The sequence below is a fragment of the Nannobrachium achirus genome (assembly GCF_963921795.1).
Source record: "Nannobrachium achirus genome assembly, chromosome: 19".
Classification (NCBI taxonomy): domain Eukaryota; kingdom Metazoa; phylum Chordata; class Actinopteri; order Myctophiformes; family Myctophidae; genus Nannobrachium; species Nannobrachium achirus.
This window is the reverse complement of record NC_137826.1, coordinates 38,938,438-38,965,294: the sequence shown is the minus strand read 5'-3', so window position 1 is coordinate 38,965,294 and position 26,857 is coordinate 38,938,438. Positions and strand designations below refer to the sequence as shown.

Genomic DNA, 26,857 nt, shown 5'->3' with positions numbered 1-26,857 from the left:
TGGTAACCATAGTAACCACCCACTGACAGATTGACATGACGTCATAATTAAATAACAAGGCCACCACCATTCATTTCAATAAAACAAAACAAAAATAAACAGAAAGGCATTTTGTCTCCAATAAAGTACTCATTATGCAGATTGCAGAATGTATCATATGTGTAAACTCTTTTGAAAATAGCAGATCTACAAGCTACAGGGTCACATCGTGATTATGTGTTTATTGCGAGGGGGATTTACATTCATGCTTAAGTAATAGAATTAAAGACAAATACTGTTCCTGCAAAACAGTGTGGGCTCGCATGGAACACCATGTATGGGCATGAAGATCTACCCTTTGGCTGCTCCTCATTGGCTAAGGGCCCTGCCTTTGTACTGTCGGTATTTTTTTCAGGAGAATAACCTTGGTCTATAAAGTTTTGGTATAACATACCGATAAAACATACTGGTCTCGAGCCCACGTGTTGTGGTTATTTATATCAGGTCGCACTTGTTGGTGGTGATGACACCAAGAACGCTGCTCCTCATTGGCTAAGGCCAGGGCTCCACCAAAAAGACGTTGTAGTGCCGGCGTCGGACGCCGTAAAAAAATGAACAGGGGCGAATTTGAGCCTGGCATTGACGTTGGCAGTGGAGCAGCCTTCATTAATTAAAACTGGAGTGTTCCCAGCGTTGATGCGACGCTCGACGCGCCTGGTGGAGCCGGGGGGAAAGGGCCCTGCCTTTGTACTGTGGGTAATTTTTTTAGGAGAATAAACTTGACCTATAAAGTTTTAGTATAACATACTGGTCTTGCCTTTCAGCGAGCCCACAATAATTCCCTGGATGGTTGAGAGGTGTTCATTGGTCACAGATAAATCAATCATCTCATCATCAGCAGAAAACCGAAGACACTCAAATTACCTTTAGTTGAATCAATGGTATGTTCAATGTTGAAAGGATACAAACAAGTTGTGGCTACAGCATTATTTTACCAGTAAGACTCCCTAATCGCACAAATAGGGCAAAAATTTTGTTTTTCCAAAATCTTCCTGATCCATGTTGATGACATGAGTGTAGACATACTGTGTAGTGATTTTCGTGATTTTAGGGCAAAATCTGTAGGAGCAGTGTCCAAAAATGTGTTTGTAAAAATCGGCCTGAAGGTGGCGCTATATGGGACAGATTCATGTTGATGGGATGAGTGTAGACATACTGTGTAGCGATTTGCGGGATTTTAGGGCAAACATTTTAGGAGCAGTGTCCAAAAATGTGTTTTGCAAGAATCGGCCCGATGGTGGCGCTAGAAGAGGGCCATGTGAAAAATGAGGGGTGGGGTGTCCGCGTTGCCTTGGCGGACGAATAGGTACCGGCCCCGGCTCTCCCGGACGCTCCTAGCCCGAGTTACGGCATTTTATGTGAGCTGCAGTGGAGGGGGTCCTCCACTGGGGGCGTCACCACTTTTGCATCCATTCTGGAGCAGCAGGAGTGGGTGGTCCCCAGGAATTCCCCGTGAGCAGCCCCGTTGGGGTGGTCATTTGGTCATTTTTGCACATTTGGTCATGTTTTACACCTGGGGGTACCCCAGGGACCTGGGGGTCCATGGAGCTCCGGGGGTCCTTGGAGGTTGTAGTTTGGCAGGTAAGGAGTGTGTGTGCAAAATGTGGCATGGATGGGGCAACGGTTGTGGAGATATGAGCAGGGCAAAAGTGTGACGTGTGACGTGCGACTCACAGAGGGACATTTTTTTACACCTGGGGGTCCCCCAGGGACCTGGGGGTCCCTGGAGCTCCGGGGGTCCTTGGAGGTTGTAGTTTGGCAGGTAAGGAGTGTGTGTGCAAAATTTGGCATGGATGGGAGCAACGGTTGTGGAGATATGAGCAGGGCAAAAGTGTGACGTGTGACGTGTGACTGACTCACTCACTCACTGACGGACGGACAGCCGGTGGAGGTTTTGGTAGTAAATGCGACCTACGGTCGCAATCAGGGAGTGAAATATGTGCAACGGGTCATTAAAAGACGGTTATAAATCATTCCTGCTACCTCCAAAGTGCTCGTTCCTGCTACCCCCAATGCGCTCTGTGGATCATAACTATAAGCATTTACTACCTATAAAACTGTCGAAAAACGGTTTTAAATAGCCCAAAGGACATAAAAGACTGGATAGAAGAATCTGTGCACAGCCAAGAATGTTATGACTTCTTGATCTTTTAAGTTTTGTATCTCCGCCGGGGAGGACATTATGTTATCGCCCCGGACTGTGTGTGTGTGTGTGTGTGTGTGTGTGTGTGTGTGTGCGTGCGTGCGTGCGTGCGTGCGTGCGTGCGTGCGTGCGTGCGTGCATGTGTGCATGCGTGTCTAAGAATAGATAAATGCTCGCACACTGAGGGCTCCAATGCGACAGATGCTTCATTGTGCCAAAACATTCTGTGACTTTTAGCCAATTAGAGACCAAACTAGAACCATCAGGCTGGCAGGAGGGCAGCTCTGTCTGTCATCCGTTATTTACCAAGCAGGTTTAGCCAATTATTTTTACCCCTTTCTCCCCAATTTGTCGTTATGCCAATTAATTCCTTCACACACATTTCTGTGTTGTCACTGTATCGTAGTGACTCAGCGGTCAGTGAGGAACCCCCCCCACCAGGAGGATGTAGAGCCTTTGTCCTACTCCTCCCACCCAATACTCTTGACATGCAATGACAATCATCACCCTCCCGGCCGACTTCCATCCACCAATTGTGTTGGCACAGACGCCCAGCAAAGCCGGATGCACCACGGCGGATTTGGAACCCACAACCTCCGTGGTGGTGGGCAGGGACTTTTCCACTGCGCCACCTGAGCGCCTATCTGATACAGTATGTTTCGAGCACAAAGCTCTTCCTCAGACTGTGCGTGTGTGTGTGTGTGTGTGTGTGTGTGTGTGTGTGTGTGTGTGTGTGTGTGTGTGTGTGTGTGTGTGTGTGTGTGTGCGTGTGTGTTTTCATCACTTTTGGGTTCTAAAAACATGTTAACACTGTCACATGCAGGGGACCACCTACATTGTTGGGACAAAATAGTAGGTACCCACAACGGTTTGGGTTAGGTTTAGGTTTAGGGTTAGGATTAGGGTTAGGGGTTAGGTTTAGGGATAGAGGTTAGGGTAAGGCCACAGAAAATGAATGGAAGTCTATGTAATGTCCCCAAAAGTGATGTATACAAACCTGTGTGTGTGTGTGTGTGTGTGTGTGTGTGTGTGTGTGTGTGTGTGTGTGTGTGTGTGTGTGTGTGTGTGTGTGTGTGTGTGTGTGTGTGTGTGTGATTTCAAGATTATAATTTCTTTTTACAAATAATATTGGTAATCGATGGTCTAGGACCCAAAAGTTTGTCTTCAGTCTGCCTCTGGTGGACCTACCGGTTTGTGTTTTTCTCTGCCCACCATAGATTGTATTTATAGAGACATCAAATGCAAATGGTTTGGCAGAGCAGTGCTTTTTCACAAATGCACGTATCAACAAAAACTCTTTTGACTGAGACTGAGTCTTCTTCAGCCCTGCTTAATAGTCTCTGCTGGACCTGAACGCTTAATAGTTTGATTTATCTGGCTCTGCTGGACCGGAACATTGACACTAATATAAACAACACACATTGTCAGCAGTTAGCGCTGGCTTGTACTCCAAGTTCCTGAACTAACAGATGCAGTTGATTTTTTTGACCGCAAACATGCCTGGAAAGAAATAGAAAATGTTTTGAAAAAACCGACACACATGAGTATTGTCACAATTATTCAGTGGTGTAAAGTAACTAATAACACTAAGTACATGTACTCAAGTACTGTGCTTAAGTACAATTTGGAGGTATTTTTACTTTACTGGAGTATTTCCAATTCTTTTACTTCTCCTCCACTACATCTCAGAGGCAAATATTGTACTTTTACTCCACTACAATTATTTGAAAACTTGGTTACTAGTTACTCTGTAGATTTGGATTATTATTACAAAACATACATTACCCACTTCAGCCCTATATACATTTCGTCCGTATGAAAAAGCTTGGGATGCGACGTATTGTGAGCTTGTAGATCTGCTATTTTCAAAAGAGTTTACACATTTTATACATATGATACATTCTGCAATCTGCATAATGAGTACTTTCTACTTTCTGTACTTTAAGTCCATTTGAATGGCAATACTTTTGTACTTTTAAGAACATTTTGAATCCCCAGACTTTTACTTTACTAAAAGTCTGGGATTCGTGTGTTCTACATTGCAGTATTGATAATTTTACGTTTACTTTAAGTAAAGAATGTACATCACAGCAATTATTACATAATCGCCCAATCAGCAATGTTTAGTCATTTTAGATCTCTATGTCTCCTTCTCTGCTATAATTTCAACTAGATGAGCTTACATCCTTTGACGTCCTATCTATTATCAACAAATAGGCTAATCAGTGGATGAGACTAAATCTGGAATTGGCACAGTCAAAAATGTACTCTGTGCTCTTAGATACTTCAATAAAATTATACAGTGTGCTAATCGAAAAGCAACACACAAGAGAACAAAGTGTGATATGTCTTCTTTCATTATCCTGGACCGAGTATGTATTTGACAAAGGTTGCAATCGTTCAGAAATATTCTGTTTGTTCATAATCTGGACCGTCCACCTGGCCTAGTCCCAATGACTAGAATGCATTCCATCAAACTACAATGAATGGCTGGATAGAGAAATGGCGTAGATGTCCCTTGATTATTAAATACGTAACTTGCCTAGCCCAAGAAAGGTATGACTGCATACCACTAAGATACCTATGTACCTGACAAAATACTTCCAAAACATCAAGGATGTTCACAATTACAACCCCAGAGGCAGCTCCACATGTCCAACCCATATTTGGCACAAAAAAGTGTCAAATGTGTTCTCCTGCTATACCTGCTTGACATTGTACCAGTGAACTGTACTGTCATGAAACTGTACCTTCCTATGCAATCTTCTAATAATAGTCTTCAATCAATCAATCAATCAATCAATCAATCAATTAATGCACCTCAGCAGTACCACAGCACAGGCTGACCACCTTCATGCCACGCCCCATTGATGAAGACATTTGTTCAAAAGTATTCCAGACCGCACTGACAGTACTGAGTGCATAAATTAACATAACCTTTCAGAAGTTGGACATTTCTGTATTATAAATCCTTATTTTGAAGTAACATTATAATATTTTGAGATGTGGATTTTTGATGAGCTGTATGCCATAAAGTATTTAGGTTTAAAGTGCTCATGTGGCCTATATTCACTTATTTTGGGCTTGTTTCTGTAGACCTGGTTGTTTATTCCTCCTGACATCTGACAACAGAACTTACTTAGGTTATTTACTTAAAGGGGCACGCCACCACTTTTCAACCTATGTTCATATAATTGGTCCTCACTCAAAAATAGCTTTTTCTTTTTTTTTCTTTTTTTTCTTTTTCAGAGGAGGGCTGTGGGCAGGTCAGAAACCCATCGTCTTGTGACATCATCGATTGCCAATCCAGCTTATAGAAACTGCAGGCTTTCTATTCCTGAAAAGTTGCAATTTTAAAGTGGAAGCCATTGTTCTCGCGATAATAAAAATCTAAATATATTTTTCAAAAATATTGATACATTTTTTTTGGGGGGGAAATGATGATGTCACAAGACGATGGATTCTGAACTTCCCACAGCTCTCCTAGGAGACTTGGACTGAGTAGAATTTCTTTTTTTATATTTTATCATGAACATTAGTGAGGACCTATTATATGAAGACAGGTTGAAAAGTGGTGAACTACTCCTTTAAGCTTATAGTATTAAATAGTATTTATTTCTGTGTGTAAATAAAGCACTTTGAAACTGAAGATGGAAAATGTTGATGATAACAATAACATAAAAATCTATATATACATAATTCTTTTTTAACCGATGTAGAATCCCGCAAACACATCCGACCTGACCCGAAAGAAATTCCGCAGCGTGCATGCTACGCCACTACACGCAACTCTCCCTCACTCCTTCAGTTTCTGCCTAGGGGAAACACTGTATTCTATACGTTGTGTATATACAACAAACATAAATATGAGTTAGATATGCCTACATCACCTCGCAGAAATCGAACAGAGTGAGCAAATATGTAATGAGTGGCGCCAAATATTTATTTTCTACCCAGAAACTAGAGGTACACAGAAATAGCTTCAGAAACTCTGGATCCACAAGCCTATGAGCAAATTGCAATCATATCATTGCTCCCTATCACACGTGACACATTGATTTCTATTAAACAAGCAAATGTCTGTCTGTCTGTCTGTCTGTCTGTCTGTCCGTCCCATATTATGACATCACTGATGGCAACACTAATGTCATCACTGGATATAAATATATAGAGAGAGAGACAAAGAAGGGTAGATGAGGGTGGATGATGAGTGGGAACAGGTAACGGGTAAGGACTGATAATATATATATTTATAGAAAAAGTGATTTGGAGTGTCCTGACCCTTTAACGCAGAGATGAGATTAATCATTAATCTTGCTTTGAAGGATGACCTGGGAAAGAGTTCAAATAGCTGCTTGCTTAGTTACATGCTATTGCAAGTGATTTCTCTCCAGTTGGAAGCCTATATTTGTAAGCATTTAAAGATCTGTTCATCCGTTATTGGGAACAAGCAACGGTCGCTAATTAGGTATAGCTAATTAGCTACACCATACTTTCTAGTGCAAGTGAAGCGGCCGTGGTCCCTCAATGGAGGTGATTTAGTGGTGCGGATATTAGAAGAAACAGTTTTTTCCCTCCATATCTCTGTCTGTATATCAAATTAGCTACATGTAATTGCATTTGCCAACTGCTGCAATCATTGGATAGTAGGCGACCACAGAGAACCTGACATGTTGCCTCAAGTGATTTTGCCTGATTGATGGACCCCCTTGAAAACAAGAGTGTGGTCCATGGGGTTTTATCCTCTAATTACATTTTGAAATAAGTAAATGCAAATTATTATTTCAATAACATTTCTAAATGATATTACTGAGCTCTGAGTTATTGAGCCTTGACACAGAGAGGCTTAAACATGGGCAATGTGAACTGGATAAACAAAATAGATGTTAAAGGGGAAACCACCCATTTTCAACATTGAAGGGGAAACCACCCATTTTCAACATTGAACTATGTCATTAATATACCTTAGAGGAGTTGTGTGGAAATAAGAAAAAAGTCTTTGATGACATCATCAAGATGTACTTTGCAAGCTAAACCACAAAATCAATCCTCCAGTTCTAGGCAACACAGAAGGGGGTGGACTTTTTTTCTTATTTCCACATAATAACTCAAAGGTTTATAGTTCAATATTGAAAATGGGTGGTTCTCCCCTTTAACCAGCAACTGCAGTGCCAACAAGTTGTGAGAGCAACACCAGAGCCGCATGCGGTTTGGTAATAAAGTCTCGCCTCCTATGGACACAATACTCCCATATGGGATACAGCTCTGAGCAACCCTAAACTCTCTCCTTAAATTCCGGCAGGCGCCATGAAGGGCCCTTCACAATAAAGCATCTCCCCATTAGCTCCCAATGAACCTAATGCCCATATGTGACTACATCCCCTGCTTCATCTACGCCAGTGCGGTAGGATCTAGGACAGAACAGAGATAAGGAGAGTGTGAAGGGATTTTCTTGCTCAGCATTAGCATTTCACTTGCATTCATAGGGCCCTGCAATGTATCTTTACCATGGCTGAATGAAATACGGGGATTGTCTGGAGCTTAAAAGTTTAGACAAAGATGCTCATGTCATCAGACCGTCCCTCCCTGATTCCAAAAATATGAGAAAAATAGACGACAGATTCTGCCATCATATTGTACTTTGAAAAATATTTCAGAGTGTGTGTGTGTGTGTGTGTGTGTGTGTGTGTGTGTGTGTGTGTGTGTGTGTGTGTGTGTGTGTGTGTGTGTGTGTGTGCGCGCGCGCGCGCCTCCTCTCTCTGGATCTGGTGGAGAGAGAACCTATAGCTGCCTGTGGTCATGGACTGTGTGGTGCTCAGGCTGTTTGTTTTGAACACTACGTGCATTATTCCATTTCTAGAGTTATGATTTATATAGTTCCTTTGTACTTTACTAAATGATTTGACTTTGTACTGATGGGCAATCCGTAGTCTATGCTATACAAGAGACACTTGAGGCATTTTAATTGTGTAGGGAAATCATTACTATTTATACAGCGCCTGTGACCTTGGTGTTGTCCTGAACAGTACAGCTCTTCAAGGCACACATTGCAGAAGTCATTCGATCGTGTAGGCCCAGGGGTGTCCAAACTTTTTTCAAAGGGGGCCACATTAGAAAATATTAAAACACCCAAGGGCCGACTACATCTACAGACATAATGTACTTTCAGACCATAACAAAGTCACATACGGTACATATGCATCGCATTTAAACAATTTAATTTAAGAGATCTGTGTTTCCGATCAAAAGGTAAGTCGCTCCACTTCTGTGTGTGTGTGTGTGTGTGTGTGTGTGTGTGTGTGTGTGTGTGTGTGTGTGTGTGTGTGTACGTGTGTGTGTGTGTGTGCGTGCGAGATAACTCACATTGTTGTTAAACCTTGTTGCAACAAGAATTGACACAGTCAATATATAAGCTGGTCAGATGAAAAAAAAAATGTTTTTTGAAAGAAAAAAAATGTTTTTTGAAAAAAAAAAGTTTTGGAAAAAAATGTTTTTTGGAAAAAAAAAAGTTTTGAAAAAACTCGGGCGTGCTCAAACAACAGTAATAACTGCGTATTACCTTACTGTACTTTACTGTACTGTATACTGTACCTCACTGTACTGTACTGTACATATTCTGTGTTCTATATCTATGAAGTCTGTGTTCTAGATCTATGAATTTTGTCACTCCCCCCCCCCCCCCGTGTATGTGTGTGTGTGTGTGTGTGTGTGTGTGTGTGTGTGTGTGTGTGTGTGTGTGTGTGTGTGTGTGACTTTTACTTATAACTGAGTACATCTACAGTGCAGTATTGATACTTTTAAGATACTTTTAAAAAAACAAGTGTAAAACATTTGAGTACTTTTTCCAACAGCTACTTTCCCCCATAGCCTGGAGGACTCCTGCTAAGTTTGCAGTTGCCATATAGCCTATTACTCTATAAATCTATCTGTGATGTCTGATTTTACTAAAACTAGCATGCTTATTAGGCAGTAGTGGGAAAAGTACTCGCATTCTTTACTTAAGTATCATACAAGTGGAAGACTTGTATTCAAAATTTACTTGAGTACAAGTATAAAAAGTATTTGTATTGAAATGTACCAAAAGCAGAAAGTACACATTATGCAGAATGCAACCAAGGTGTTCAAATAAGTGTATTGATTGTACGCTATTTTCCAAAATCTTGTCTTGTGACACAAAAGTTTCCTTTTCTTTGATGATTTTAGCCATATGGTTTAAACCCTAAAGTTAACTTGTTGCATTTATGTAGTCCACCCTCTGTTCTCAAAGAAAGGGAGATGTAAGGAGTGCCTTTATTTTGTAGTAACCGGATGTGACGACGTACACAGGACGTGGGAGATGGACCTGGGAGGTTGTGCTCTACCGCAGTATTGACTAGCCTGTTGCTTCACACTGCTGTGTTGTTGCTGCTCATTTGTTTAATAAATACAAGACTTCGGATTACGTCGTTGTACGAGCCTGATAAGAGTAACTTGACATGCAGCAGCTACTCGGACCAGTAAACTACCGAATGCAAATGTTATATGGACGTTTATTTCAGCCACCAGGAAATAGACGGAGCCGCTCCAGCCAGAGAAACCATTTCATTACGACCGCAATAGTTTTGTGCTTGTCATTTCGCCAAGGTGATTCATGTTTGTTTTCTCTGCTGTCATAGTGTTCTGTACTATTGCAACTTTTAGCCAAATATATGTCTATATACATATGTATAGTAGCACTTTATCCAACGTCTGTGCATGTTTCTTCTTTCCCCACCTCACGTCCACTTGGCAGATCGATGGGCTGCGTTGTCGACTCAACATTGTAATAATAATAAAACACAACTTCTCAAACTCATGCATTACTCTTTATTTCTACGAACATACTGTCATGTTTCATTGTCATTAGAGTATAGTCTGGACTACACTTTTAGAAAACGTGCTGTGCATTATTTAACATTCTGCTACTGTAAATGATTTTCGAACTTTGCTGTCTAGAATCTGCGACATGCTCTGAGCTTGTAGGTCTGCTATTTTCGGCACAAAGCGACGTTTTGATACAAAGCATGAATTAGACTGTCCCAGAAGTGCAATTAGAAATCACACAAGTGCATTGTTGTTAGCATTTGACAAGCTATGCATGTAAGCAAGCAACAGATGGCCCGATTGGGCTTGGTCTAATAGCTGGATCTTGCAATGAAAACGTCCATGATGGCTACTATTTACGACACTCAGGCACTTAACTACACAATCTATACTTCCATAACTTATGCCAGCATGTCCATTTTTATCATGGGCATACAGATATTACCAGAGACAAATCTGCAAGCCCTAAATGTATGCTAACCTACTAGTGCATACTAAGCTCACAACGTGTCGCATCTGTACTTTTACTTTTGTGTCGCATCTGTACTTTTACTTTTGGTACTTTAAGTATAGAAAGCTTATTCTGGCTGCTTCAAAAGTGTAATAAATGAACTCAATGTTTTAAAACCTACAAAACAACCCTAATATTAAGAAAATTGGACATTAACTGGCTGGCGTACTGTTCAGTCCAGTTGGTGGCGGTAATGCACCTTTAAGGTTACACCAACCACCAATAAACCCCAAAGAAAAGAAGAAGCAGCAACCAGGAAGACCAGGCGATCGCTTTAGTTGGTTTGTTCTTTGCTAGCAACAACAAAAAAAGCAGATACACGGTTAAAATTAATCTTTCTCCTCCGGCAATTGGACTTCATTTGGAAAGCTGAGTCGTAAATGTATTGTATCTGTGGTCATGTTTGCCCTTTTTTCACTGTGCATTGTCTCGTATAATAGTCTGTTTCATAATGATTTCGTATTGGTTCTTTGTCATCACAACTTGTTAACATCTGTATGTTACCAAACACCTAGCTATACATAGCCTCGGTATAAAATGCAAAAGACGTTAGGACTGAGTGATTATACAGTTGACGTAGTTTCTCATTTGGCCGCATAGTCAGCCCCGGTCAGCCCTCACAACAACAAAAGCCAGCCATGTATGGTGTTTTCGGATGTTTTTCGCTAACGTAATGCTTTTAAACACATTTGTATTTGGAAAAGTATATTGAGATGACGATGATGATGACTGCTCAATGTTCCCATAATGCTTTGAATGAACGTGACAAAGTGAACATATAACTGACTGACTATTGTGGGATGTAATCTGCAGTAGACGCCTGTGAATGTCCTGTCTATTCCTTATATTATTTACATTTTCCCCTTATGTAAGGGGTCCTACATTAACATTGCTTCATCACATTTAACTAAAACATGAACGCCACAGAAGATGCGCGTCCGCCACAACCACCGTGAGGAGTCCTGCTGTTATATGACCGCCCGCCCATCTCCGTCTTCCGTGGGTACAAGCACATCAGCATTGGACAGTGGTTATAATCGTCCTGCTGCGACATGACGGGCCGAACGGACCTCTGATGGAACTCGACCATCACACACCGTCTTGGTTCTTTTAATGTTGTCTGACAATGACAAATTACTCTGCCTATAGAAAGACTACACACCTTAACGCTCAATGATGCCAGACGTTTTTATAGCCTCGGATGTAATGGTGTGTTGCAAAACAGTGGACTAATTCAATCAATATGGGATGTTATGATAGTGTACAATTGCTTGGCTAACTGCAGTAAGCTAGCGTGTTAGCATGTGGCAGTCATGTTTTCATCTTTTTAACATGACAAAAGACGCCTGTAGCAAGTTTGAAGTTGCCTTAGAGCCTATTACTCTATAAATCTATCTGTGATGTCTGATTGTACTAAAACTAGCATGCTTATTAGGCAGTAGTGGGAAAAGTACTCGCATTCTTTACTTAAGTATCATGCAATACTGCAATGTCAGTGGAAGTCTTGTATTCAAAATGTAGGATACTTGAGTAAAAGTATAAAAAGTATTTGTATTAAAAGGTACCAAAAGCAGAAAGTACGCATTATGCAGAACTTAATGTAACCAAGGTGTTCAAATAAGTGTATTGATTGTAGGCATTTTCCAAAATCTTGTGGTATTTCACTGCTACATATCGTTCTAAATATATGCTTTCTTGTCATTTAGTACAATGAATGTGTTACCGTGTCTCTAGAAATGTGCTCATTATTTGTGAAGATACTAACTGTAATTCTCAAAGACTCGCATTGGTTCATTCATTACATCGTTTTTGCTCTGTTTCATTTGATATTAAAATGCAACTCGAATTAATCTACTGTGTGGACACTGATCAGATGACAGGAAGAAGCAGCTCATCAATGAATGTACTTTGTGTTGCTTTTGTAAATTGTGTAGGGTACGATATTTTCATGACTTCACACCAAAGCCCATATCATGGTCATAGAGTTAAATCATTGACAACTTGCATACTCGTTCAGTTCATATGTTAATGCAGATGGTATGCAGATGGTGTGACACATCACCTACTACAGCCTACAACGATGCCCAGGGCAACACTGCATATTGTCTATAAATGGCTCACAGTTTAAATAACGTACGGTTTATTTGGACAATCATCTGTAACAGATGAAGTATAATTAAATACGACGTGATTAACGTTTGTTTGACATCCTCATCACAATTACATTGGATGCATCGCGTTGATTAAAGTGAATGGCTGCTATAGTTTTGCTAGTTTTCATCACCTAATCACCTTCCTTTCATAACCTAATCTCTACGTTTAGAATTGAAAGAAGAAAAATAATGTTAATGTTAGTATGAAGCTAATTATAAAGCTTAAATGGATGATGATGTCAACAATGACTTGTGAAAATCAAAGAATGATAGCCGATCTACAAGCAATCATACAAACATTTTGTACTTTGATGCCAATACTTTTGTACTTTTACTCAAGTATAGACCTCTCTTTTCTTCTGTTTCATTTATCACAAGCAGGCTGGCCACAGGCACCGCCTCAGTGTGAAGGAATGGTGCTCCCTGCTGGACAAAATATTTCATTACAGCAGTACAGGTCTGGAGGGCCTGGCCAATGGATCATGAGCTCGGTGACCATGTGACATGGACAGCCAATGGGCAAATAGGTCGCCTAGGTCCCCTGAATGTCTCAGGACAATGTAATCTGTTTAAAGAGCTGGTCCTGCTGACCAGCTAAAAACCATAATTCCAAAATATTCCAAAATTCCTTTGGAATAGATGAGGACAACGCTTGTTGTCGATCTAAGGATAACATTTTGTTTAAAACTATCAATTCCACCACAGCTAGCATTAGCCGTTAGTTAACCTCGCCCACCAGGCTTTCTGAGAGAAAGCCTGGTGTTCGTTCACAACAGGCCGTTTGGTTTCCACCTAAAGCACGGAAACCACTAGAAGAAGCGGCGTCGCTTTGATTTGGTTCCCTCCGTTTGTTTCCCCAATCTCTATTAAAATGCTCGAGTAGCCTAGTGTAGTCTTTCCAGTCGCTACAAGACTAAAAGATGCATATACCAAACAATCTTTTCAAAAGCAAAACAACTCCGCATCAAGGACTTTATTAGGTAGGCCCTAAAATTATGTCCTTGAGCGCAGGGGAATTATTTTGGGTTAAAACTGATTCCGGTGGATAGTTCCGGCCAAATTGTAGTCCTTTGAGTACTACAACATGACGTTTTGTGGTTTTCCGCTCCAGACCGGTTACAAGCCCGAAAAGTGAAGTGATCCCAGACTAGCTGTTAGTAGCACTGTGGAGGGAGGGTGTTGCAAAATTTCTGTTTTGCGAGAGAAACAAGCAGACAGGTCTATAAAATAGGCAACTCTCTCTTCTCCAAATAATTCTGCCTAAATTAAATAGGCCTATTATTGATTCTGCTTTTAAAGAAACATGCCATTAACCAAGAAAGCAGAAATGTTATTGAATATAATTGAAAAAGTGACATGGTTTGTTTTTAGGAGGAATTTCCCAAGGACAAAACATTTTCATGAGATTAATCAGATGAAATATTTTAATCGATTGACAGCCTTAATAAACAATAATAATAATATTGCCCCACTTGATCGGATCAGTGATTGATCGGTATCGGGTGATCAAACGTAGGTGATCGGTTCCAAAAAACCTGATTGACCCATCTCTACTCCCGAACCGAATTACATTTGGCTCCTTAGTGGAGTATGCATCGGCCCTATACCTCTCAGACCTACTACTACTGAGGCAACTACACTGTCTCTATGCATTTGATATACTGTATGTGTTTCTGTTTACCATGCCTACTGTTAGTCGCTCTGGTGAAGAGCATCTGCTAAATGCGTGTGTTTTTCTGTAGCCTACTGGTGCAGCACACAGTACATATAGCGGGGCAGATAAATGCATTTTTGCACTAAAATACTTCACAAGTGGAAAGAAACCTAAAACTTTTCACAAGTACTCCTTAGGGGTTGTTCCTATGATAAAACACGTTAGACACTGAAAAATCAAAATGGCTGCCATGTTTCCAAGATGGCTGCCTCTGAACAGTAAGCCAGCCAGTTAATGTCCGATTTTCATAATATTAGAGTTGTTTTGTATGTTTTAAAACATTCTGAGTTCATTTATTACACTTTTAAAGCAGCCAGAATATCCTTTCTGACTTTTGGTTGGGGTCTTTCCTCACCTGGGACCCCCCAAACAGACCCCTGAGCCTATTTCAGTAATCGCTCTGCTCCTGCTCCAGAGCAATGTTAAATTAGATCATAAATGAAGCATAAAAGTTGTTGTAACTGGGCTCTGAAAGCAAAAATTAGTAGTAGCAAATACCAGGGGTCTTCCACGGGGCATCCGGGACCCGGGGGTCCTCAGAGTTACTACAGGGGGCCTGCCGAATCTTGATGGGGACTTTTCTTTTCTTTCTTTTTTTTACATTTGAAACAGTTTTCATTAGTATTCTCAGTATTATTTACCAGTAAGACTCCCTAATCGGGAGATAACATTTTTTGTGTTAGACAGACAGGTTCACAGCTGTTACTGCAGGGATTGCAAGAATTAAGGTATTGCAACTTCTCACTTTGGGCGCGCAGACTAACATGTCCATTTAACATGCCCGAGTCGGCGACCTTCGGGGTCACCACAGCACCCACAAAACTCTGAAAAGTGATGACTCATCACTTTTCATCACTAAAGTCGATGGGAGCCCAACTTGATTTGGCCGCTGTGGTGACCCCGAATGTCGCAGACTCGGGCGCCCTAGCTAAATCATTAGAGCATGCCATGAGCTACATCTGTGCAAAATTTTGCACTTTTAGACTGATTAGCACGAGAAAAAAAACCCTAAGGCCTCCGACTAACATGAATACTCACCCATACGTGTATTGTTTTCTGAGGCCATTTCTAGCCCACGGAATGTTTTTTGTGCAAAACAAATGCCTGCAATGGATTCAGCATCATGACAAACCCCTAGTTAGACCCCTCACATCCCACTTAAATACCCAGAAAAAAAAACTCTTCTGGGTATTTTCCTCCTGTATAGAAAGTCGATGGGAGACCGACTCTAGCGGCTGATAACATCAATTAAGCTGGGTCTCAGAAAGGGTTATCATACCAAAATGTAAACTAGAGACATGTAGGAAGTCAAAAATGTAAAAAATGTACGGTCACCTTGGGTGGTACCAATTTGTGCCAATTTCAGAATTGGCTCCCGGCCTATACCCTCCACTCTCTGAATTTCATCTATTTTCTTCAATTGGTGGAAGCTCAGGGCAATTTATCAGGTATGACAAAGTAGGCTTCATAATACGATACCTTCATCAAGGGACATGATTTTGAGGAAGTGCAAACACGTGAAGATTCCTTATCAAGTCCTTGCCTCCGGTATAGGCGGCCCGCCGGCCATTTGAGGCCCGCGGGGGGGTTCTGTCCGGCCCCCACCAACCCCAGTAAAAAAAGAAACAAATATTTTGGGGGACCAGTAAAAGTTACAGGTATGGTGAGTGCGATATGAAACATAAGCTTACCTTAATCACAGTAATCCTTAATCATTTTCAATCATATTCAAGGGCTTTTGGAGAGAAATGTGACAGACAGAGCACTGCAGAGGGAAGGTGCGTGTGTGTCTGTGTCCAGCTGATGCCATTAAGTAGTTGACATCCCCTCGTTAATTGATCAAAGGAAGGCAATTACTGTATGTCTGCACTGTCAACTAGCTGCTGTTATACAGTACAGATGCATACTTTTCAAGCAGACTGGTTAATTGGTTCTTAACTTATTTTGTTTCAACTTTAAGGAGTGTATTTGTCATAATACTTATAATAATGGTGGCATAAGAGCAGCAACAACGCTAGAATATCTGAAATGTCACTGGAGTATAGTGGGATCACAGCCATCGCACCCTGCAATGTTGTGGCCCTCGGCTTGGTACCCTAGACATAATTCTTACTGTATTTTAGTGAATCTCTTAGGGCGTAATTGACCATGGGCTCTATAAGAGGATAAGGTGAGGGTGTGTGTGTGTGTGTGTGTGTGTGTGTGTGTGTGTGTGTGTGTGTGTGTGTGTGTGTGTGTGTGTGTGTGTGTGTGTGTGTGTGTGTGTGTGTGTGAGTGAGTGAGTGAGTGAAATAAATGGAAATGTTGTTCTGCGCGCCCACAGTGAGTAGTTGCAATTCCTTCACTATTGCAATCCCTGCAGTAACAGCTGTCAACCATAACTGTTTAACACAACAACTTTATAAATAATACTGTGAATACTAATAAACCATCAAAGTACAATACATAAAACCAGGATACATAAAAACATTCAAAGTTTCAAATGAAAAAAAAAAAAGAAAGATCTCATCGAGATTTGGCAGGCCCCCTGTAGTAGCTCTGAGGACCCCCCAGGGGTCCCGGACCCCCCATGGAAGACCCCTGTTATTTGCTGCTAGTCATTTTTTATTTCAGAGCATATTTATTCAGATCTAATTTAAAATTGTTCTGGAGCAGGAGCAGAGCGATTACTGAAATAGGCTCAGGGGTCTGTCTGGGGGGTCCCAGGTGAGGAAAGACCCCATCAAAAGTCAGAAAGGTTATTCTGGCTGCTTTAAAAGTGTAATAAATGAACTCAGGATGTTTTAAAACCTACAAAACAACTCTATTATGAAAATTCAATATTAACTGGCTGGCGTACTGTAAAACATATCCGAAAAGGCAGCCATCTTTAAAACTGGCGGCCATTTTGAAAATTAAGTGTCTAATGTGATTTTTCTAAAGAATGACCCAAGAGGTACACTCTGTCACATTTTGGTGCTTCTTTCCACAACTGAAGTATTGTTATCCTTAACTGCCCCGCTAATAGTAAATTTAAACTTAACAGCAGATATACGAATACGGGCAACAAATACATTTTGGATAAGCTGACTAAGGCCAACAGGCGGAACCGCATTAGTTACCGCATGTGACTGCTGCTACGGCATATGAAATTCTTTAAAAGACTTTCAAATTGCGAATGGGGTTGTTCTTTTTATGTTTATATTTAAATTTGAATCTGGACCCTGCAGTTTGTTTTTAGTTCAGCGCGCAGAGCCTGTGGAGTGACAACATTTTGACTTATAAATAAATAATATTGTAGGCTGCTGTCACTCACAGCGGGTGGTGATTGTGGTGTACTGTCTGGTTTTCATTTACAATATCTCCTGCTGGGCGGCCTGTGGGAGGTTACTTTGTAACCGGATAAAAGGCGCTATATACAGTAAATCTACCATTTACCATTTATTGATTTGTCTAAAAGCCTCAATCATGGGATCTCTCTCTCTCTCTCTCATTGTGAGTGGCTTTGAGAGACACAGAAAGTGGGAGAGAGATAAGAAGAGAGAGAAAAAAAAGAAAAAAGAAAAACTATAGCCCATGCCTTACCCTCCTGACCCTTCTATTGTTGCGACCGTAGGTCGCATTTACCAGTAAGACTCCCTAATCGGGAGATAAGCGACCGTAGGTCACTTATCTCCACAAATAGGGCAAAAATGTGTTTTTCCAAAATCTGCCTGAGCCATGTTGATGACATGAGTGTAGACATACTGTGTAGTGATTTTCGTGATTTTAGGGCAACATCTGTAGGAGCAGTGTCCAAAAATGTGTTTTTAAAAATGGGCCTGAAGGTGGCGCTATATGGGACAGATTCATGTTGATGGGATGAGTGTAGACATATTGTGTAGCAATTTGCGTGATTTTAGGGCCAAAACTGTAGGAGTAGTGGGCAAAAATGTGTTGTAAAAATCGGCCTGAAGGTGGCGCTAGAAGAGGGCCATGTGAGAAATGAGGGGTGGGGTCTCCGCGTTGCCTTGGCGGACGAATAGGTACCGGCCCCGGCTCTCCCGGACGCTCCTAGGCCGAGTTACGGCATTTTATGTGAGCTGCAGTGGAGGGGGTCCTCCACTGGGGGCGTAACCACTTTTGCATCCGTTCTGGAGCACCAGGAGTGGGTGGTCCCCAGGAATTCCCCGTGAGCAGCCCCGTTGGGGTGGTCATTTGGTAATTTTTGCACATGTGCTCATTTTTTACACTTGGGGGTCCCCGAGGGAGCTGGGGGTCCCTGGAGCTCCGGGGGTCCTTGGAGGTTGTAGTTTGGCAGGTAAGGAGTGTGTGTGCAAAATCTGGCATGGATCGGGGCAACGGTTGCGGAGATATGAGCAGGGCAAAAGTGTGACGTCTGACGTGTGACGGACTGACTGACGCACGGACACCTGGTGGAGCTTTCTGTAGTAAGTGCGACCTACGGTCGCAACTACCAAAACCTCCACAGGCTGTCTGTCTGTCTGTCAGTGAGTGAGTCCGTCACACTTTTGCCCATCATATCTCCACAACCGTTGCCCCCATCCATGCCACATTTTGCACACACACTCCTTACCTGCCAAACTACAACCTCCAAGGACCCCCGGAGCTCCAGGCACCCCCAGGTCCCTGGGGGACCCCCAGGTGTACAAAAATGTCCCTCCGTGAGTGACACATCACACGTCACACTTTTCCCCTGCTCATATCTCCACAACCGTTGCCCCCATCCATGCCACATTTTGCACACACACTCCTTACCTGCCAAACTACAACCTCCAAGGACCCCCGGAACTACAGGGACCCCCAGCTCCCTGGGGGACCCCCAGATGTAAAAAAAACCCAAATGTGCAAAAATGACCAAATGACCACCCCAACGGGGCTGCTCACGGGGAATTCCCGGGGACCACTGACTCCTGGTGCTCCAGAACGGATGCAAAAGTGGTGGTGCCCCCAGTGGAGGACCCCCTACACTGCAGCTCACATAAAATGCTGTAACTCTGGCTAGGAGCGACCGGGAGAGCCGGGGCCGGTACCTATTCGTCCGCCTCGGCGCCGCGCAGACCCCACCCCTCATTTCTCACATGGCCCTCTTCTAGCGCCACCATCAGGCCGATTCTTGCAAAGCCACCTACGGTCGCTTATCTCCCGATTAGGGAGTCTTACTGGTAAATATCTACTGAATATATTTTTTGCACTTTTTTTTCTGACTATCTACTGCATAGTACCCTGTTCTATCCGTCTGTCATTCAATGTTATGTGAGATACATAAAGGTTTCCTGTGTAAATAAGCAGAAAAGCTTACTAGAATCTCCTTTTAGTTGACCTTGTACCAGTGAACTGTACTGTCATGAAACTGTACCTTTTCCTATGCAAACTTCTAATGAAGCCTTCAATCAAATCAATCAATACATTTCAAATTGTACAATTTAATCATTGGCTGATGATAAAAAAACACAATAGCACAAGGAGTCAGCAATCAGACTTTGCAGATTACAGAGACAGGAATCCATTCAGAATTGCATGCGGAATCAGACCAGGTACATCATGCATCACGCATTCCCCGTGGGTGCTCTGCTTTGGCCCCAACAGGATCAGCGCCTACCTACGGCGTGACTCATTTAATTACCACTCTAGCAAAGGTCTATTCAGGATTATTTTCGTTGTATTTCTACAGCACCAGACAGTTTCAGCGAAGCCGAAGAGTGCCAGTGCATCTCTAGCGATCCCACACGGGCCAGAAACACCAGGCATGTGGCAAAAAAAGGCTCACGGACATCTGCACTGTCCCAGCCAGCTGAAGACTTTCAGCATGAGCCTCCGCATCCTCAGGATAGACTGAACTTTATTCATTTTCATGGGGAAATGCAGGCGTCACCACTGCACACAATAAGCATGAAAATCAGGACAGGTACAGGTAAGAGTGTAAAGATACGACTGAAAGATGAAAAAAAAAAAGATAATAATGCAGTAAAGAAAATAATAAAGACTTGGAGTAAACTATTAACTAGTAAGACGCCTCAGGGCGACATGCGACCTCGCCCTAAAGGGCCAATTCTTGGCCATCCGGCCAGTGATGTATATCGGACCAGTTACCCATATATGGAGACCCCTGGTACCCATGTATGGAGATCCATGTACTGTATGGAGATATGCTGTGAGAGCCCAAACATTCCTACTCAGTTATTTGTTGTGTGAAAGTCCTGTGAAAGTCCTATGTTGGCTATGACATCTGACGTCATACCCTTTTACCCCATACATGGAGATCCCAGCCACACAGATATGGGCTGTCTTGGGCATCTCTCTTGGCCATATATGGATTCTGTTAGTGTGGTATGTGGCCGATGTGGCCTCCATAAATGGGCAATCCCATATGAAGTCCTGTTAGATATGGGCTTAACTCTCCTACTGCCAGATTATTTATTTATTTATTGGGTCTGGTGCCATCAAAAAGCGGCTTACCTTTGCGACGTTATAGTAGATAGACAGACAGACATTTATTTATTTATTTTTATTTTTTTGGGTTGTGCAATAGTGCACTTTGGTCTGCCAGGCAGCAGAGGGCGGCGTCATGCGAGAATGAATGTGAATTTGCCTGTTATGTGTTGAAGAAGAAGAAGACCAGTCACTGGCCACAGAGCCTTACAGCCAGAGGAAATCAACAAGGAAGTGAATTGTTCTCCGTTGATGTTAACGCATAATGGATTTTTTACACCATCACCGCGGAAAATGTGTTTACAGTAGACGGCCGCGCGACCCCTCATCAGCTTACAGTCATCAGACGAACGAACCGAACGAGCGCCGTATTGGCGGAGAGGTCTTGCGAAATCGGGCGAACGTGAACGTTCAAAGCGTTGGGAGAGTTAATGTTGATGATCAGGGCTCACCATATGGGCATAAAAGGGATTCTGTTAGTGTGACATCACAGTGAAGCCAGAGCGTGATGTCACAGCGGCAAACCCATTCTGTAAAGAATGAAAGTTCCCCTGACATCCCTGCTCTGAGTAGCTGACATCCCTGTGATGTCACTAGGCCTGTCCTCGACTCAGGATTTTTGAAGTCGACTCGAGTCGAGGGGTTCATTCCGACGCGTCGACGAATAGTTTTATAGTCTACTTTGTGTCAAAAAAAAAAACAACAAAAAACAGTGTTGCTTTAAACCACGTCAACATAATACAATAATACATTAAGATGAATTGAATACACAGTGTTTTCGGTGATATCAGTGCGCAAGCACAAATTTTATCTGCATATAGCAGTGTACAACCATAGAGTTATAACACACCGTTAAAACAAATAAAACATCTCCGCTGTTTCAACTCTGCCCCGTCTCTCGGCAGCGTGCAGTATAGATGAGACATTCGCAAACGATTCCGCTCTCTTGAACGGCTCTTTTAAATGAACGATGGGATCCAGTCCGCAGTCGCGGGACACAGAGCACTGACAGAGTAATGAGTCAGTTTCGAGAACGGATTCATTTCAGAAACGGATCATAAACAGGCGGAGGCACAGCTCCCGCTAGAGCCAGCAGTGTGGACATGTCATGGACGCAAACACAGCGAAACACAATCATTCATCATGGATTACAACACTGGAACAATTCAGAAGCACTTTAATTAGAAAATGTAACTTGTAGCCTACACTTGTGTATGTTAATTTGACTTTAGAAGATTGTTTACTTCGTGGACGTGCGTTTGTGCTGTGGCAGGTTATTTAATATGGGATTTTGACAGCGTGCTTCCTCCTCTTAACGGAACACCGTCCCGGCTCCGAATGTTTTAACGAAGCGGCGGTTCTGAACCGTTCTGGCCGTTCCGTCTCTCTTTCACCCCTACGCTGGTGCGAGACAATAAATAACTGTTCGCCAATTGCTACTTCTCATTGGAAGTACATGACACCAGTCCAGCAGTGCACCGCAGTAGTAGGCTAACTGGTGATATAAAAATATATATATTTTCGCCTCGACTCAAACAATTGGCGTCGATTCCCGGGGTTTAAAACGACGCGTCGATTCGTCGATTTTTAGAGGACAGGCCTAGATGTCCCCTGCATGGTTTTATGCCCAAATATGGAGATCCCTGCTCTGAGTATCTGACGTCACTGTGATGTCACCTGTGATATCACAGCGATGTGTCAGGGGAACCACAGTGTCAGGCGTGACAGAGATACAGACAAGATGTGCCGGTTTTCATAGTTAACTGCAACTTTCGGTCTCAATAAATATAACTAAAAAAGTGCCCTCCTATGAGCCCAGATTTCCACCTGGCTGGGTTTGCCTACTCAGGGCTGAGTCAGTTGTGGGATGCAGCCACCAGGATATGTGGAAGCTGGGTAATATGAGTGTGCCCCTATGGACAGAAGTGAAAGTGCCATGGAGAAGGGGGGAAAAACATATCCCAGCAGTTCAGTAGTGCTTAAATAGGCAACATATCGTTACATTTGGCTTGGAAAGCAATGTCAAGTGGCTAGCATCAATGGGAGATTACTAAATAAGTAGCACTTGCAATCTTATACCAAGTACTGGTTGGAATAACGTGTTCTTCCACACGCTGTACGCCCAGCCGGGGAAACTCCCCCGTCAGGTGAAAAGGAGCGGCTTGGACTCCTTGTGCATAGAAGGAAGCATGAGGTCAGTCCGTTGCTCTCCCCAGGTTGGTTATGGGAATGTAGCGCCCACCCAGGATTAGATTAGACAATTGACACCGGGTGAAAAGAATGGGTTACAAAAGTCATGGGAAAAAAAGAAGAAAAGTTTTGTCTTTTTCTCTCTCCAGAAAACAGAAACCATTAACATAGGATCATAGAACACAGTCAATTATGATAACTAAACAAGGATAATTGTGTATAGAAGAGTAAGTCATATCACACACCATTTGCACAGGTAGAATGAGGAGAACCAGAGGATTCAAAGACTACGGTAATTTTTTCTGTGTGTGTGTGTGTGTGTAAGGAAACTGTGCTTGGTTGGTGAGCAGTCTTGTGACCCAGAAAGGCCACGGTCAAGAAAAGACAAGGCGGGCTTAGTGTGCATGGATGAGGTGAAATCTTATACGTAGCTACTGTACCTGTACACTTTCTATCTGCCAACTGTAACCAGATAAGAGGCACAAACTTCACGCAGATTACAAACAACACCCAATGGGAGTTTGAAAGCATGACTAGATTTGTAGTTGTTGTGACATGAAAACAATCACATATAGTCTAACGTGATTAGACTTGAGACAAGTGAGTGACTTCATTTGCAATGTACCGCTAACAACGATAACTGTGAACCTTTATATTTGCATTATATTTGTCGTATTCTTTCTCCTCTCTCTCGTGGTCTGCCCCCTTCTTTCAATGTTTACTGAAACAATGGCTTAAGGTTCGCCTCAAAGGATCATCCGTTTCCATCTCCTTCTGTTTTCTGCATCTTCCTCGCTCACTCGTGCCACCTGCATGTATCTCTTCTCTCCTTTCTCTTCTCCTCTTGCCTGGCAGCTCCATCTTCAGCAATATTCTCCCGATGTACCCCTCATCCCTCCTCTGCACAAACCACCTCTCACCTTATCCCCAAACCTTCTAACCTGGGCTAATCCTCTAATGTAGTCACTAGATCCTGTCCCTCCTTGTCACTCCAGCTTTGTCAGTGCAACAGTTTCCAAGCCATACCACAAGGCTGGTCTCACAATAGTCTTACACATCTTCCCTCTCACTCTTGCTGGTAAACTTCTGTCAAAAATCACTCCTGACACATTTCTCCATCTGTTCCATCCTGCCTGCACTCTCTTCTTCACCTCTCTCACACTCCCAATTTGCCTTTTATTTGTATTTGATATATATTTATATATATCAAACAACTGACAACAATTGGTTGAATAGACCTCAACCAATTACAAGTACTGTATATAATATCCACATAATCTGAAATGTTCTATAATTAGGTGCTATATTTCGTACTTTTTTTCATTAACACAAAAGAATTAACCACACAATCCAAAGGGTATCAAAAAGAAAACATCATGCAAGTCAAATAAAACAATTCAGATGATTAAACGTATTCTTAATTAACACCTTTTTAATATAACTTTGTATTATTTGTTATTATATATTTGCCATTTTTAAACTGAGCTCTGGGTGACAAGAGCATAGTCTGTGAAGGCAAAACTAGAAAAGTGCGTTCCTTTAGAGCAGAGCCTATGTGGCGGAGAGAGTCGCAGCCCCAGCCTGAAGCTAGTATCTGCTCTCGTTCCATAGGGATGTCCCTTTGGAGTGATGGTTAAGATATTGGACTTTCACGCGGGAGACCCGGGTTCGAAATCGGGTGGGGAGGTTCGGATCACCTCCGTTACACCTACACATGATTTTTGACAATCATGTTGCGTGGCAAAAAAATTACAATTATAAAAAGATACAGCAAGTCAAAGTCAGTGTTGTATACTGTTGATCTCTCTCCCTCCCTCTCTGTAAAGAGGTGGAATAAGTAGGCTACTCAGATAAAGTAGCAATGTAGAAGTAGGGCTACACTGTAAAAATCCTGCAATACATTTTTCCCACATATATTCTTGTGTTATCCTAACTGTTCAATACAACAAATACTAATGATGCAGAATGGTCAATTTTACAATCATATTATTGGATTAGCAATGCATTAATGTTGCAGCTGGTAAAGGTTTAATTACTTTGTGCTGCTGGGTAATTTAACCTTTAAAAAATGCATCATCATGTATCACTTAATCTAGGCTATATTTTGTATTCAAAAAGTAACTGTAAATAAATGTTGTGTAAATGCAAAGTAGACTAACTGATAACTAAAGCTGTAAAATAATTGTTGAGTCATTAAAAAGTACATTAGGCTATGCCTCTTATATTGTTAGTACTAGGCTATTAAAATGTAGCCTATACAGTAAAGTAGGCTAAAACTAGTAGGGCTACCTCAACATATTTTAAATAGCCTGACAGATCGAGTGTTTAAATGAAACTCACATATTTTTACAATATAAATTGGGGTCCCAGAGATGGGGGTCCGTACCCGTAGCCTAATGCATGTCAAACTGGGGGTCCTTGTTTGAGAAGCACTGCTCTAGGCCTATGAGTCCAATGCAACACAATGACAACAATGTCAAGCACAAAAAAAAATCCCCATATAAGCATACACCTGTTTTAGTTGCGCACGGGTGTCTAACACCGATATTAGCCGACACAGACAATAAACAACTATTACATTGAGCGCAAAGGGTGTGAATTCGTCAAAAGTAGTCCTATTAAATGTGTGTTAAACTTACCTGGGATGAAGTTGATCATGAAAAGTATGACTGGTGACTCCAGCCTGGTGCGGACGTCAACTTTTCCACCGGCACTCATGGTCCTGTGGTTCCCACAGTGTTTGGAAAGGCAACGTGCGCCGAACAAGCTGTGGGTTCTGGGTTAGATATTCCTGGCAGAGCAGAGCCTGTCTTGCCTGGTTCCAGACCATAGACCCCGCCCACTCTCAGAGTGGACTGTGAGCTGAGTCTGAAATCAGGCTAGAGCCTGTCAGTCAGTAGAACAACAACCAGCTGTCAGTCCGCCTTCAGTCAGCTCATATAATAACTCACATAAACTGTAGCCTATTATAGGCCCGCCTATCGGCTATCAGAGGCTACAAATGAACGCTCGAATGAAAGAAAAACGAACAGGTTCTCAAAGACAGCCGCGTCTGTTCCTCTGCTGTCCCTGTTCTAGAGACAGTGAGACACTAGAGCAGACTGGCAGGACAGGAGGAGCGTACTAGCTCTCGAGTCTCGCTCTCTCGCTCTCTCTCTGTCTCTGTCTCTCTCTCTCTCACACACACACTGCTCTCTCTCTCTCTCTCTCTCTCTCTCTCTCTCTCTCTCTCTCTCTCTCTCTCTCTCACTCACTCTCTCTCACACACCTCCATCTCTCTCTCTCTCTCTCTCTCTCTCTCTCTTGATTGATTGAAGACTTTATTAGAAGTTTGCATAGGAAAAGGTACAGTTTCATGACGGTACAGTTCACTGGTACAAGGTCTACTTAAAGGAGCATGAAACACAAAATCACTTTTTCTATAAATATATATTATATAAATGAGTCACTTGTGATAGGGAGCGATAATATGGTTCATTTTGCCCATAGGCTTGGGGTTTCAGAGCTGTCTGCTGGTCTATGCAGCTATTTCTGTTTACTTCCGGTTTCTGGTAGAAAAGAAATCTTTCGCGCCACTCATTACATATTAGCTATCATTGTTCCACGGTGCAATGTGACGTAGGCATATTTAATTAATATTAATGTTTATATCCCATATTTGTATCAAGAGGGCGTGGTTTCATTCTGCCCTCGTCGTGGCGTCTGGTGTTGTTCAGAGCATAGACTGTGGGGCTCAGAGCTGTCGCAGACAGCGGGGCACTTGTTGATTAGATTCGGCAACTCCACGTTCTATAACCAGTTAAAATGGGCAAGTATTTTACAAACAAGCTGTCTGAGCTTTTATACATGGACAC

The 26,857-nt window shown here is 42.3% G+C and overlaps 1 protein-coding gene across 6 annotated transcripts in view; it reads right to left on the bottom strand.

Moving 5' to 3' along the window:
* rxfp2a (relaxin family peptide receptor 2a) overlaps positions 1 to 26,033 on the bottom strand; it is a gene marked incomplete at its 3' end in the record, with an annotated part of 159,427 nt that extends 133,394 nt beyond the window's left edge. For all 6 annotated transcript variants that reach the window (XM_080749834.1, XM_080749837.1, XM_080749838.1 and 3 more), the window contains exon 1: positions 25,643 to 26,033. The remainder of the gene's footprint in view (positions 1 to 25,642) is intronic.
* Between the last annotated feature and the right edge of the window lie 824 nt (positions 26,034 to 26,857).